General features: G+C 47.3%; 1 protein-coding gene across 4 annotated transcripts in view; it reads right to left on the reverse strand.

Moving 5' to 3' along the window:
* The window catches only part of CRTAC1 (cartilage acidic protein 1), a 951030-nt gene that overhangs the window by 689055 nt on the left and 247452 nt on the right, over positions 1-14523 (reverse strand). The gene's annotated exons all lie outside the window — the stretch shown is intronic.

Here is a 14523-nt window from a genome sequence, read left to right on the forward strand (position 1 = left end):
TTCCTCCTTGCAAAACTGCTCCAGCTCCTTCAAGTTGGATGGTTTGCGCTTGTGAACAGCAATCTTTAACTCTGACCACAGATTTTCTATTGGATTGAGGTCTGGGCTTTGACTAGGCCATTCCAACACATTTACATGTTTCCCCTTAAACCACTCAAGTGTTGCTTTAGCAGTGTGTTTGGGGTCATTGTCCTGCTGGAAGGTGAACCTCTGTCCTAGCCTCAAATCACACACAGAGTGGTACAGGTTTTGCTCAAGAATATCCCTGTATTTAGCACCATCCATCTTTTCCTCAACTCTGACCAGTTTCCCAGTCCTGACTGCTGAAAAACATCCCCACAGCATGATGCTGCCACCACCATGTTTCACGGTGGGGATGGTGTTCTTTGAGTGATGTGATGTGTTGGGTTTGCCCCAGACATAGCGTTTTCTTTGATGGCCAAAAAGTTTAATTTTAGTCTCATCAGACCAGAGCACCTTCCTCCATACATTTTGGGAGTCTCCCACATGCCTTTTCACAAACTCAAAACGTGCCATTTTGTTTTTTGCTGAAAGTAATGACTTTCTTCTGGCCACTCTGCCATAAAGCCCAACTCTATTGAGCGTACGGCTTATTGTCGTCCTATGTACAGATACTCCAGTCTCTGCTGTGGAACTCTGCAGCTCCTCCAGGGTTACCTTAGGTCTCTGTGCTCCTCTCTGATTAATGGCCTCCTTGCCCGGTCCGTGAGTTTTGGTGTGCGGCCGTCTCTTGGCAGGTTTGCTGTTGTGCCATGTTCTTTCCATTTGGTTATGATAGATTTGATGGTGCTCCTAGGGATCATCAAAGATTTGGATATTTTTTTTATAACCTAACCCTGACTTGTACTTCTCAACAACATTGTCCCTTACATGTTTGGAGAGTTCCTTGGTCTTCATGGCAGTGTTTGGTTAGTGGTGCCTCTTGCTTAGGTGTTGCAGCCTCTGGGGCCTTTCAAAAAGATGTGTCTATGTAATGACAGATCATGTGACACTTAGATTGCACACAGGTGGACATCATTTCACTAATTATGTGACTTCTGAAGGTAATTGGTTACACCAGAGCTTTTTATGGGCTTCATAACAAAGGGGGTGAATACATACGCACATGCCAATTATCAGTTTTTTATTTCTGAAAAATAGTTTTATGTATATATTTTTCTAATTTACTTCATCAACTTAGACTATTGTGTTCTGATCCATCACATATAATTCTCATTAAAAAAAACATTGAACTAAAGGCTGTAATGTAAAAAATAGGTAAAAAGCCAAGGGGGTGAATACTTTTGCAAGGCACTGGTACGTACTGCAGTTAGCTTAATACATTAAAGTGGTTCTTAAGGCTCAAAGTTTTTTACCTTCATGGGTCTCTCCCTCATTGTTGGCTCAGTCAGACAGTTGGCTACTGTCAATCACAGCCAGTGAGCCAATGAGAGAACTTCATGTGTGAATAAACACGCAGTGCAGCGGTTTGGGAGCGAGCCTGCTTAGGTGCCCCCATAGCAAACTGCTTGCCTTGGGGGCACCAGGCAGGATGGAGGGGTCTGGAGAGCAGGTGTGGGACTAGAGAAGAGGAGGATTGGTCAGATGAGACCAAAATGGAACATTTTGGCCTAAAAGCAAAACGCTATGTGTGGCGGAAATCACATCACCCTGAACACACCATCCCCACCGTGAAACATGGTGGTGGCAGCATCATGTTGTGGGGATGCGTTTCTTCAACAGGGACAGGGAAGCTGGTCAGAGTTGATGGGAAGATGGATGAAGCCAAATAGAGGGCAATCTTAGAAGAAAACCTATTAGAGTCTGAAAAGAAATCGAGACTGGGGCGGAGGTTCACCTTCCAGCAGGACAACGACCCTAAACATACAGCCAGAGCTACAATGGAATGGTTTACATCAAAGCATATTCATGTGTTAGAATGGCCCAGTCACAGTCCAGACCTAAATCCAATTGAGAATCTGTGGCAAGACTTGAAAATTGCTGTTCACAAACGTTCTTCATCCAATCTGACAGAGCTTGAGATATTTTGCAAAGAAGAATGGGCAAAGATGTTCCTCTCTAGATGTGCAAAGCTGTTAGAGACATCCCCAAAAAGACTTGCAGCTGTAATTGCAGAGAAAGGTCGTTCTAAAAAGTATTGACTCAGGGGGGCGCCATACAAATGCCCCCCACACTTTTCACATATTTATTTGTACATTTTGAAAACCATTTATCATTTTCCTTCCACTTCACGATTTTGTGCCACTTTGTGTTGGTCTATCACAGGGGTCCTCAAACTACGGCCCGCGGGCCACATGCAGCCCGCCGAGGACATTTATCCGGCCCACCCCACCCAGAGCCGGATTCCCGACAGGCCAGGCTCGGGCCGGGGCCAGGTCGGCTCGGCTTGGGCAGGTCCACTCTGCTTCGGCAGGGAGCATATCCGCTCCGCTCAAGCCGCCTCCCCCACCCTAGTCATTGACGGAGGGCTCCGTGTGCCACGCTGCATGCTGGGAAGTGTAGTTTCCAGCACAGTCCCGCGTGGATTCACGTCTTCCTCACGTGGCAGACAGGAGGCGCGGAGGGTGACAGCGACACAGGAGGCGCGAAGAGTGACAGCGAGAGCGGAGGCTTCAGGCAACAGCCTACTAACAAGTGAGGACCCCTGTCCATCCCCCTGTCCACCCCTCTGTCCCCCTGTCCACCCCACTGTCCACCCCACTGTCCACCTGTCCACCCCTCTGTCCCCCTGTCCCCCCCACTGTCCCCCTGTCCCCCTCTCTGTCCCCCAGTCCCCCCCTCTGTCCCCCTGTCCACCCCTCTGTCCCCCTGTCCCCCCCACTGTCCACCCCACTGTCCCCCTGTCCACCCCTCTGTCCCCCTGTCCACCCCACTGTCCCCCTGTCCCCCCCTCTGTCCCCCTGCCCCCCCTCTGTCCCCCTGTCCCCCCAACTGTCCACCCCACTGTCCCCCTGTCCATCCCACTGTCCCCCTGTCCATCCCTCTGTCCCCCCCCCTCTGTCCCTCTGTCCATCCCTCTGTCCACCCCTCTGTCCATCCCACTGTCCCCCTGTCCATGCCACAGTCCCTCTGTCCCCCTGTCCATCCCTCTGTCCCCCTGTCCATCCCTCTGTCCATCCCAGAGTCCCCCTGTCCATCCCAGAGTCCCCCTGTCCATCCCTCTCTCCATCCCAGAGTCCCCCTGTCCATCCCTCTCTCCATCCCAGAGTCCCCCTGTCCATCCCTCTCTCCATCTCACAGTCCCCCTGTCCATCCCTCTCTCCATCTCACAGTCCCCCTGTCCATCCCTCTCTCCATCTCACAGTCCTCCTGTCCATCCCTCTCTCCATCTCACAGTCCCCCTGTCCACCCCTCTGTCCCCCTGTCCCCCCAACTTTCCACCCCACTGTCCCCCTGTCCATCCCACTGTCCCCCTGTCCATCCCTCTGTCCCCCCCTCTGTCCCCCTGTCCATCCCTCTGTCCCCCCCTCTGTCCCCCTGTCCACCCCTCTGTCCATCCCACTGTCCCCCTGTCCATGCCACAGTCCCTCTGTCCCCCTGTCCATCCCTCTGTCCCCCTGTCCATCCCTCTGTCCATCCCAGAGTCCCCCTGTCCATCCCAGAGTCCCCCTGTCCATCCCTCTCTCCATCCCAGAGTCCCCCTGTCCATCCCTCTCTCCATCCCAGAGTCCCCCTGTCCATCCCTCTCTCCATCCCAGAGTCCCCCTGTCCATCCCTCTCTCCATCTCACAGTCCCCCTGTCCATCCCTCTCTCCATCTCACAGTCCTCCTGTCCATCCCTCTCTCCATCTCACAGTCCCCCTGTCCATCCCTCTCTCCATCTCACAGTCCCCCTGTCCATCTCTCTCTCCATCTCACAGTCCCCCTGTGCATCCCACTGTCCTTCTGACCACTCTGCAGTCCCCCTGTGCATCCCGCTAGTGTGGGGTTCTTTGGGGTGCTGTGGTTAGGGTGGTCCACTTTGGGGTGCCTTAGATATGATGGACTGATTTGGAGTGTTGAGATAGAATGAGCCACAAGCTGGTCTAGGTAGGAGGAGGGCGGGACTTTTATCACAGCGCGTCCGAACCATAGTCCGGCCCTCTAACAGTCTGACCGATAGTGAACTGGCCCCCTGTTTAAAAAGTTTGAGGACCCCTGGTCTATCACATAAAATCCCAATAAAATACATTTACGTTTTTGGTTGTAACATGAAAAAATGTGGAAAATTTCAAGGGGTGTGAATACTTTTTCAAGGCACTGTACATCCCAGGAGTGTTTATGGGAGGGGGGGCTTTCTTAGCTAAGCACACCCTACCAGTGCCTGCATGTCTGAGCTAAGCACAGATGGATTCCAGGAAGTAAATGCTACATGAATCACCTGCCCTTACTGAAGATGGCCACTAGAAATGTTCTGGGGGGTGTCTCTCAACAAAATAAAGTATGGGTGGATGGGGGAGTTTGTCTTGAACATTTAAAGTGCATTAAATCCAGTTTTTAGTTTGTGGTGCTCAGATGCAGATTAGTTAGACTGTAACAGAATTAAAAAATAGCCATTAAACAGTTGCAGTACTTGCCTACAGATTTTGACTTCTATAGTCCCTGACCAAAAACAAAAATTGAAAAGTCCATTTCATACAACGGCCTTTCAGTTTCAATAATGGCATCAAGGGAAGACGTTTATGACCATAGCAGGGACCTACATCAGAAAATCACAACCGGCAAACACGCAAGTGTGAAAATGTCGGCCATAGAAGAAACAAGCAAAACAAACAAGAAAAGTGGAATAATCCTGAAACGTTCCGCGTTCTCGAAATAGAACCAAAAATAAATAAATAAACAAGAATGAGAGGAAATGAGAAATATAAAAGAGGACAATACAAAAGATAGAGGAAGAAAATGGAAGACAGAGGGGGCAGATGAGCGGTGGGCTCCCACGGCTTGGATGATGAAGAACTCCATAACCAGGTTACGGAGAAGAATAACTCTCCGGGTTTATTGTCAGAAGTGCAAATTGAATCCAAAGTTCCAGATTTGGTAGAGGAGTCCAGGAAAACACTGCTGAGTTTCTCATTGATCATAAACCCATCCAATGTGCGCCCGGCGTTAGCAACGGACAATGACTGTCACTTCCAAGGCTTTGCAGTTCCATCGCTCCACTAGAAAAACGAAGCAATCTCATTTCACACACTTCAAAGGCCAAGCTGAATGTACGTCTGAAATTCTAATGCCGCGTACACACGGGCGGACTTTCCGGCAGAAAAGGTCAGACAGAATCATTCCGTTGGACACTCCGATCGTGTGTGGGCTTCATCGGACTTTTTCTTTCTAAAATTCTGATGGACCTAGAAATAGAACAAGTTTCAAATCTTTCCGACGGAATCAGTTCCTATCGGGCAAACCGCTCGTCTGTAGGCTATTCTGACGGACCAAAAACGACGCAAGGGCAGCTATTGGCTACTGGCTATTGAACTTCCCTTCTCTAGTCCCGTCGTACGTCATCGCGTTCTAAACGATCGGACTTTGGTGTGATCGTGTGTAGGCAAGTCCGTTTCAGCGGAACTCCGTCGGAAAGACCGTCGGAGTCTATTCTGACGGAAAGTCCGATCGTGTGTACGCGGCATTAAGTGTTTGGGTCAATGTCATATGCATTGGTGGTCTTGGCAGTGAAAGTATTAATCCACCCAACCCCCCCCCCCCCTCCCCAAAATTGGTGGTCATGCACTGTTGGTGCTCTCTCTGCAGAGGTCTGACACCCCCTTGCCAAGTTATGCCTATATTTGACAATCACCAAAGCCTTATGCCGCGTACACACGATTGTAATTTCGGCCCGCAAAAGACTGATGAGAGTTTTTCGTCGGAAAATGCGACCGCGTGTACGCTCCATCGGTCTTTTGCTGGCGGAAATCCAGTCAGCAAAAGATTGAGAGCATGCTCTTAATTTTTCGGTCGGGAAAAGTTCCTATCCAAAAATGCGATCGTCTGTGGCAATTCCGACGCGCAAAATCCCTACGCATGCCTGGAAACAATTCGACGCATGCTCGGAAGCATTGAACTTCATTTTCTCGGCTCGTCGTAGTGTTGTACGTCACCGAAATTACGTCTAGACGGTCGTAATTTCAGCAAACTTTTGCGTGACCGTGTGTATCCAAGGCAAACTTGAGCGGAATCCCGTCGGAAAAGCCGGCATATCTTTTTCCGACGAGAAAACCGATCGTGTGTACGCGGCATAAGTCTTAGCGTCCTTTGGTTGACCTGCTGAGCTGGTGGTTCCTGAGAAGGACGGGTTAACGCTGCTGGCCAGGTTTTCCCACTCTTTTCAGGAAGGTTACCGCCCCCTGCAGGTCATACCATATAAACAGGACAATACTGCCAAAACTTAGCTGTTATGCTGTCGGTCTGAACCACCTCTTGGGGGGAGCCCAGTCGGGGATCCCAGTAGGGTCCGCAACCTATGGACTGATATGGACTTGTGCTACCTTAAAGGAAAAGTACAGCCAAAGCTTGTTGTACTTCTGTGGATTATAGGAGTGCAGTTCACTTTCCACTCCTGTGACCCGTTTGCAGCAAACAGCGGGCTGAATAGGATTGCCACCTCATCCCTTTAAAACCGAACGCCCATTGATTACACAGGTTCTGTGGCTGATTAAGGTGGTAATTAAACTCACTTGGTGCCTTATTTGCAGGTAATTAGCCTCAAAACCTGTGTAATTCATATGTGTTCGGGTTTAAAGGGATGAGATGGCAACCCTAGGGCTGAGACCTGCTGTCGGCTCATGTCAGAGAGCCGGTCCTGGCTCGGGCAAACTCGCTGAGAGACTAAGCCGGTTGTGCCGGTCCAGGCATGTGGGCGGATTCACTCATACATTCTCGGGATCTTGCTCAAGATTTTTTCGGGGTTTTCAAGGGGTTAAATGTGTGCTTGGCAATGTGTAATGTGTGCTGATTTTTACAAAAAATCTCTCTGTTTCTTATCCCTGCTATGCAGCGGCTCGCTGCATAGCAGGGATAAGAAACAGAGAGATTTTTTGTAAAAATCAGCACACATTACACATTGCTAAGCACACATTTAACCCCTTGATTGCCCCTAGATGTTAACTTCTTCCCAGCCAGTGTCATTAGTACAGTGACAGTGCATAGTATTAGCACTGATCACTGTATTAGTGTCACTGGTGATGTCAGTGGCAGTTAGTCAGTTCCCACCCAGTGTCAGTTAGTGTCAGATTGTCAATATAAGTCGCTGATTATCGTCATTACTGGTATAAAAAAAAAAAATTGCAGAATATATACCATAGTTTGTAGGCAGTATAACTTTCACGCAAACCAATCAAGGAGGGAGGGGAGCGCTACAGGCAGCCACAGCTGAGCCCAAAGTGGCCCCAGGGCGGGCAGGCAGCCTACCGGGAAATGTCCCGGTAGGCCAGTCCGGCCCTGCCTCCTGTCACTCAGCCACAGACAGAGCAGCCCGAGCGACCGTACTCCATTCGGCCGCTCTGTCTGTGGCTCAGCTGGGAGATCGCCCGCACCCAAATGCAGGAGACTCCCACGACTCGCGGGAGAGTTGAGATGTCTGCCAAAGCATCCCTTATGTCAGAGTCTCCAGAGTTCTCCCTTACATCAGAGTCTGCAGAGTCCTCCCTTACAGTAAAAGGGAACTCTGCGAATTCAGATGTAAAAGGGGAACTCTGTGGACTCTGCTGTAACTTCATATGATTGGAAATGTTATTTAATAGCAAAATATATGTATAGTTTATACTACAAAACAAAATTGCTAAAGTGTTCGGGTTTGACTTGAAGAAAAGCTGGCAACCTCTAGCAGTTGCCTCCTTATAAATCAGGCCCTGGCCACACAACAAAGGGACTAGAGAACTTTTTAGCAATGTAAAGATTCCATGCATTGTAAAATGCCTCTAAAAGAGAGCGAGAGACAAGAAATGAAGCATTTCCATACTAAGCCTATTGATTTCACTTAACAAAAAAAAAACAGCCAGTTGCTGGTTAAACATCTTGTTCCACAAAATGTACTTTTTTTTTTTGCACACGGAATTTGTAATAGGATTGAAGCCACTTCTAAATAAGCCAATTTCACAGGCAGGCAGATATAGCAAATCCCACTGCAAGTCTTCTGGGTATTGAAATCCCTTCCTGAATTTGCACTCGACGGGCTACAGTCACAGATCCGCGCTCCCAACCCCGCCTCCTCCCCAGCGTTTTTTCTCTTTTTTTTTTTTTTATTATTATTTAAATACCAACATATTTTACTTATGTTAGAAAACCCAATCCGCAACTCATTTTAAGTGCCCCCCTCCTTGTGGGAAGGGTTCCTGCGACTCCACTGAACTATGGCAATAGTCAATGTAGGGATGAGCAGTTCTCGTATTTAATCGGTCCTTTTCACCTCATGCAGGGAATGAACTTGTGATCTTCCTCTCTACGCATTAGGTATTAGAGGAGAATTAGGCCCCCACCGACACAAGCGTTTTAAACGCCCCCCGGAGGGTGTTCCTCACATCCATTGATCACTGCTTAACACTACAGCCAGAGAGATCAGCATCACAGAGAAGCCTGGCGAGGAAACCGGATTATACTATAACTGCACAATGATGGGCCACACCACGCCGTGCAAATACCAATTCACCGCATTTGTTAAGGTGGACGCAGACACCGCTGGATGGCACACACACCAAATGCTTTTATGCATCCAGATCATGAACGTTTGAGCCATACTATACCCATAAACTTGGCCAGAACCTACAGCCAGCCTGGACGCCTGGCTTTTAGCTGCCTAAATTAAAGCATCTGTAGAGCATGAGCCGCTTGCATCCTAGAGCAATCTAGAGGCAACTTAGAGCAGGGGCTGTGTAAGTCATAGCATTCTAGAAGCAACCTAGAGAAGGGGGTGTCTACATCCTAACAACATAAAGCAGGGGCTTTCTACGTCATAACAACCTAGGGCCAACCTAGAGAAGGGGATGTCTATGTCCTAGCAACCTAAAACAGGGGCTTTCTACGTCATAACAACCTAAGGCCAACCTAGAGAAGGGGATGTCTATGTCCTAGCAACCTAAAGCAAGGGCTTTCTACGTCATAACAACCTAGGGCCAATCTAGAGAAGGGGGTGTCTACATCCTAACAACATAAAGCAGGGGCTTTCTACGTCATAACAACCTAGGGCCAACCTAAAGAAGGGGATGTCTATGTCCTAGCAACCTAAAGCAAGGGCTTTCTACGTCATAACAACCTAGGGCCAACCTAGAGAAGGGGGTGTCTACATCCTAACAACATAAAGCAGGGGCTTTCTACGTCATAACAACCTAGGGCCAACCTAGAGAAGGGGGTGTCTATGTCTTAGCAACCTAAAGCAGGGGCTTTCTACATCATAGCAACCTAGGGGCAACCTAGAGCAGGGGCTGTCCACATCGTAGCAACCTAGAGCAGGGGCTGCTTACATTGTAGCAACCTAGGGGCAACCTAGAGTAGGGGCTGTCTACATCATGGCAACTTAGATCAGAGGCTTTCTACATCATAGCAACCAACAAGCAACCTAGAGCAGGGGCTGTCTACTTCATAGAAACCCAGGGGTAACCTAGAGCAGGGGCTGTCTACATCGTAGCAACCCAGAGGCAACCCAGAGTCGGGGCTGTGTACGTCATAGCAATCTAGGGGCAACCTAGAGCAGGGGCTGTGCACATCCTAGAAACCTAGAGCAGGGGTTTTCTACGTCACAGCAACCTAGAGCAGGGGCTGTCTACATCATAGCAACCTAAATCAGAGGCTTTCTACATTAAAGCAACCTAAATCAGAGGCTTTTCTACATCATAGTAACCTAGAGGCAATCTAGAGCAGGGGCTGTCTACTTCTTAGAAACCTTGGAGCACTCTAGAGCAGGGGCTGTCGATGCCATAGCAACCTAGAGCAGGGTCTTTCTACCTTGTAGCAACCTAGAGGCAACCTAGAGCAAGGGCTGTTTACATCTTTGCAACCTAGGGGCAACCTAGAGCAGGGGCTGTCCACATCGTAGCAACCTAGAGCAGGGGCTGTCTACATTGTAGCAACCTAGGGGCAACCTAGAGCAGGGGTTGTCTACATCATGGCAAATTAGATCAGAGGCTTTCTACATCATAGCAACCAACAAGCAACCTAGAGCAAGGGCTGTCTACTTCGTAGAAACCTAGGGGTAATCTAGAGCAGGGGCTGTCTACATCGTAGCAACCTAGAGGCAACCCAGAGCAGGGGCTGTGTACGTCATAGCACTCTAGAGGCAACCTAGAGCAGGGGCTGTGTACAATCTAGCAACCTAGAGCAGGGGTTTTCTACGTCATGGCAACCTAGAGCAGGGGCTGTCTACATCATAGCAACCTAAATCAGAGGCTTTTCTACATCATAGTAACCTAGAGGCAACCTAGAACAGGGGCTGTCTACTTCATAGCAACCTTGGAGCACTCTAGAGCAGGGGCTGTCTATGCCATAGCAACCTAGAGCAGGGTCTTTCTACATTGTAGGAACCAAGAGGCAACCTAGAGCAAGGGCTGTTTCCATCCTAGCAACCTAGGGGCAACCAAGAGCAAGGGCTGTCTACATCATAGCAACCTTGGGGCAACTCAAAGCAGGGGTTGTCTACTTCGTAGCAACCTAGAGGCAACCAGGAGCAAGGGAGGTCCAAATCATAGCAACCTAAGGGCAACCTAGAGCAAGGGCTGAAGGGGTCTTGCATGTCTTCCAAAAGTTGCACTATGATGTGATTCTTCTTGACACATTAAGGGCTAATTTAAACTAGTGGTTGGGGTGTGGTAAAACCTAGTGGTTGAGCCACATTTCTAACACATTTTTTCTGTCCTTCAACTGTTCCTCCTTTAGTTGTAAAGGCAACAGCCGGGAGTGTACACGTGCCCTGTCTGCGATGCTTTGCTTCATGACTACGGAAAGAATTATACCCATCACGCTCAACAGGCACTACCACCCACCCAAAGTGGTCTGGAATTTAGGGGGTTAAAACAGGTGACGAGGAGGCAATACAAAGCCTAGTGTAGCTTCACTCAAAAAGTCCTGCTGGTTTACCCCCTTCCCCAGCCTGTAACTGAGTTACAGGGGTTTTTTTTAGGGGAAGGGGGCGAGTACCAACTTTTATTGATATCTGCTCTCCCTTCCACAATCCTCGCCTAGGCTAAGATTGCATCCCTTGCCCCGCTCTGCCCCTCCCCTCCTGCAGCCTACTGGGATGCGTCACATGTCCCAGGAGACTACAGGACCATTTACAAAGAACTGTGCAAGCTTGCGCATGAGCGGAGGGGCAGGATACCCAGCTGTGGTTTGACAGGAGGCCATAACAGGCACCTGTATCCAAGATGGTGGGGACCCGCAGTAGTAAGAAGAACCGGCGGCAGTTCAGTGCTACGGTATTTGTAACTGCTGACTTTCAAAAAACAAAACAAAAGTTCATCTTTAAGTCTAACAATTACATAAAAAGTATATAACAAAAAAATACAATAGTTTGGGATTTTAGATCCACTTTAAGGTTTTGGGCACACTGTATTCTTCCAGGCAGATGTATAATTAAACATTACGGGCACACAGGTACAAAGAAAGAACATCTTATCCAAATACAAGGTGGAAATGTCCAAAGCTTAGAACATCTGAAATCTGGCAAACATGTTCCTACTGCGAGGCGAGGGAAATACGATCTCATTGTACAGAATTAAATAGCGAGTGAGAGTTTCCGTCAGCCGTCTCCTTCCACGGCACTCCATACAAGACAACATCCAATAATTAGAACTTCGGGGAGATCATCTATAGCCCGTCTCTGTCATTAGAAATTTTCTTCTGCACATAGCAGCCCAGAGCCATGAAAGAGGACAGATGTCGGTACAAGTATATGGTGTGATGATGGATGTGATCGGCTCTGTGGCAACGCACATTGTAAAAAGTTATTTGTTCTTCACCATTTATTCTTCCATTTTCAATATTTCTTCATACAAAATAATAGCTGGAGTCCGACTGGTTCCTATGGGTCAGACGTTCATCTTTAAACCATCTGCAGGCCCGGCCTTTTCTGGCACTTTTTGTTTACAAGTTGAAATCAGTATTTTTTGCTAGAAAATTACTTATAACCCCCAAACATTATAAATATATAGATATACAGTCAGGTCCATTAATATTGGGACATCGACACAATTCTAATCTTTTTGGCTCTATACACCACCACAATGGATTTGAAATGAAACGAACAAGATGTGCTTTAACTGCAGACTTTCAGCTTTAATTTGAGGGTATTTACATCCAAATCAGGTGAACGGTGTAGGAATTACAACAGTTTGTATATGTGCCTCCCCACTTTTTAAGGGACCAAAAGTAATGGGGCAATTGGCTGCTCAGCTGTTCCATGGCCAGGTGTGTGTTATTCCCTCATTATCCCATTTACAAGGAGCAGATAAAAGGGCCAGAGTTAATTTCAAGTGTGCTATTTGCATTTGGAATCTGTTGCTGTCAACTCTCAATATGAGATCCAAAGAGCTGTCACTATCAGTGAAGCAAGCCATCATTAGGCCAAACTGAGCTATCGGGGGAGAAGAGCCTTGGTGAGAGAGGTAAAGAAGAACCCAAAGATCACTGTGGCTGAGCTCCAGAGATGCAGTCGGGAGATGGGAGAAAGTTGTAGAAAGTCAACCATCACTGCAGCCCTCCACCAGTCGGGGCTCTATGGCAGAGTGGCCCGACGGAAGCCTCTCCTCAGTGCAAGACACATGAAAGCCTGCATGGAGTTTGCTAAAAAACACCTGAAGGACTCCAAGATTCTAAGTGGTATGTGTGGAGAAAACCAGGCACTGCTCATCACCTGTCCAATACAGTCCCAACAGTGAAGCATGGTGGTGGCAGCACCATGCTGTGGGGTGTTTTTCAGCTGCAGGGACAGGACGACTGGTTGTAATCGAGGGAAAGATGAATGTGGCCAAGTACAGGGATATCCTGGACAAAAACCTTCTCCAGAGTGCTCAGGACCTCAGACTGGGCCGAAGGTTTACCTTCCAACAAGACAATGACCCTAAGCACACAGCTAATATAATGAAGGAGTGGCTTCACAACAACTACGTGACTGTTCTTGAATGGCCCAGCCAGAGCCCTGACTTAAACCCAATTGGTCATCTCTGGAGAGACCTAAAAATGGCCGTCCACCAACGTTTACCATCCAACCTGACAGAACTGGAGAGGATCTGCAAGGAGGAATGGCAGAGGATCCCCAAATCCAGGTGTGAAAAACTTGTTGCATCTTTCCCAAAAAGACTCATGGCTGTATTAGATCAAAAGGGGGCTTCTACTAAATACTGAGCAAAGGGTCTGAATACTTAGGACCATGGGATATTTCAGTTTTTCCTTTTTAATAAATCTGCCAAAATGTCAACAATTCTGTGTTTTTCTGTCAATATGGGGTGCTGTGTGTACAATATGGGGTGCTGTGTGTACAATATGGGGGGCTGTGTGTACAATATGGGGTGCTGTGTGTACAATATGGGGGGCTGTGTGTACAATATGGGGTGCTGTGTGTACAATATGGGGGGCTGTGTGTACAATATGGGGGGCTGTGTGTACAATATGGGGTGCTGTGTGTACAATATGGGGGGCTGTGTGTACAATATGGGGGGCTGTGTGTACAATATGGGGTGCTGTGTGTACAATATGGGGTGCTGTGTGTACAATGAGGAAAAAAATTAACTTAAATGATTTTAGCAAATGGCTGCAATATAACAAAGAGTGAAAAATTTAAGGGGGTCTGAATACTTTCCATCCCCACTGTATATCTATAGATATATATCTATATCTCTCTCTCTATATCTATAGATATATAGATATCTATCTATATATCTATAGATATATAGATAGATATCTATCTATACATATAGATATCTATCTATATATATATAGATACAGTATATATAGATACAGTATATATAGATATATAGATAGATAGATAGATAGATAGATAGATAGATAGATAGATAGATAGATAGATAGATAGATAGATATATATATATATATCGATATATATATATCGATATATATAAATTTAGCAGAGACCCTAGAGAATAAAATATTGCAATATTTTAAGTCGACAAACTACAATATTTAAAAATCTTCATAGGCGATGCTTTAAGAATTTTTACAGGTTACCTGTTTAGACTTACAGAGGAGGTCTGGTGTTAGAAATATTGCTCTGGCTCTAACGTTTGCGGCAATATCTCACATGTGTGGTGCGAACACCATTTACATATGCGTGCATGGAGGGATGGGGCGCTTTAATTTTTTTCTTTTATTCCTATACACTGTCCCTTTTAACTCTATTTATTTTTTTAATCACTTTTATTCCTGTTACAAGGAAGGTAAATATTCCGTGTAATAGAAAAAAGGGATGACAGGTCATCTTTATGGAGAGATGGGGTCAATAAGATCCCAAATCTCTCCAAGAAACACTGGCGAGCAGTGTGTGTGTGTGTGTGTGTGTGTGGGGGGGGGGGCTTGTGGCTCCTACAG

The sequence above is a fragment of the Aquarana catesbeiana genome, linkage group LG08 (genome assembly GCF_042186555.1).
Source record: "Aquarana catesbeiana isolate 2022-GZ linkage group LG08, ASM4218655v1, whole genome shotgun sequence".
In the NCBI taxonomy this organism is placed as follows: Eukaryota; Metazoa; Chordata; class Amphibia; order Anura; family Ranidae; genus Aquarana; species Aquarana catesbeiana.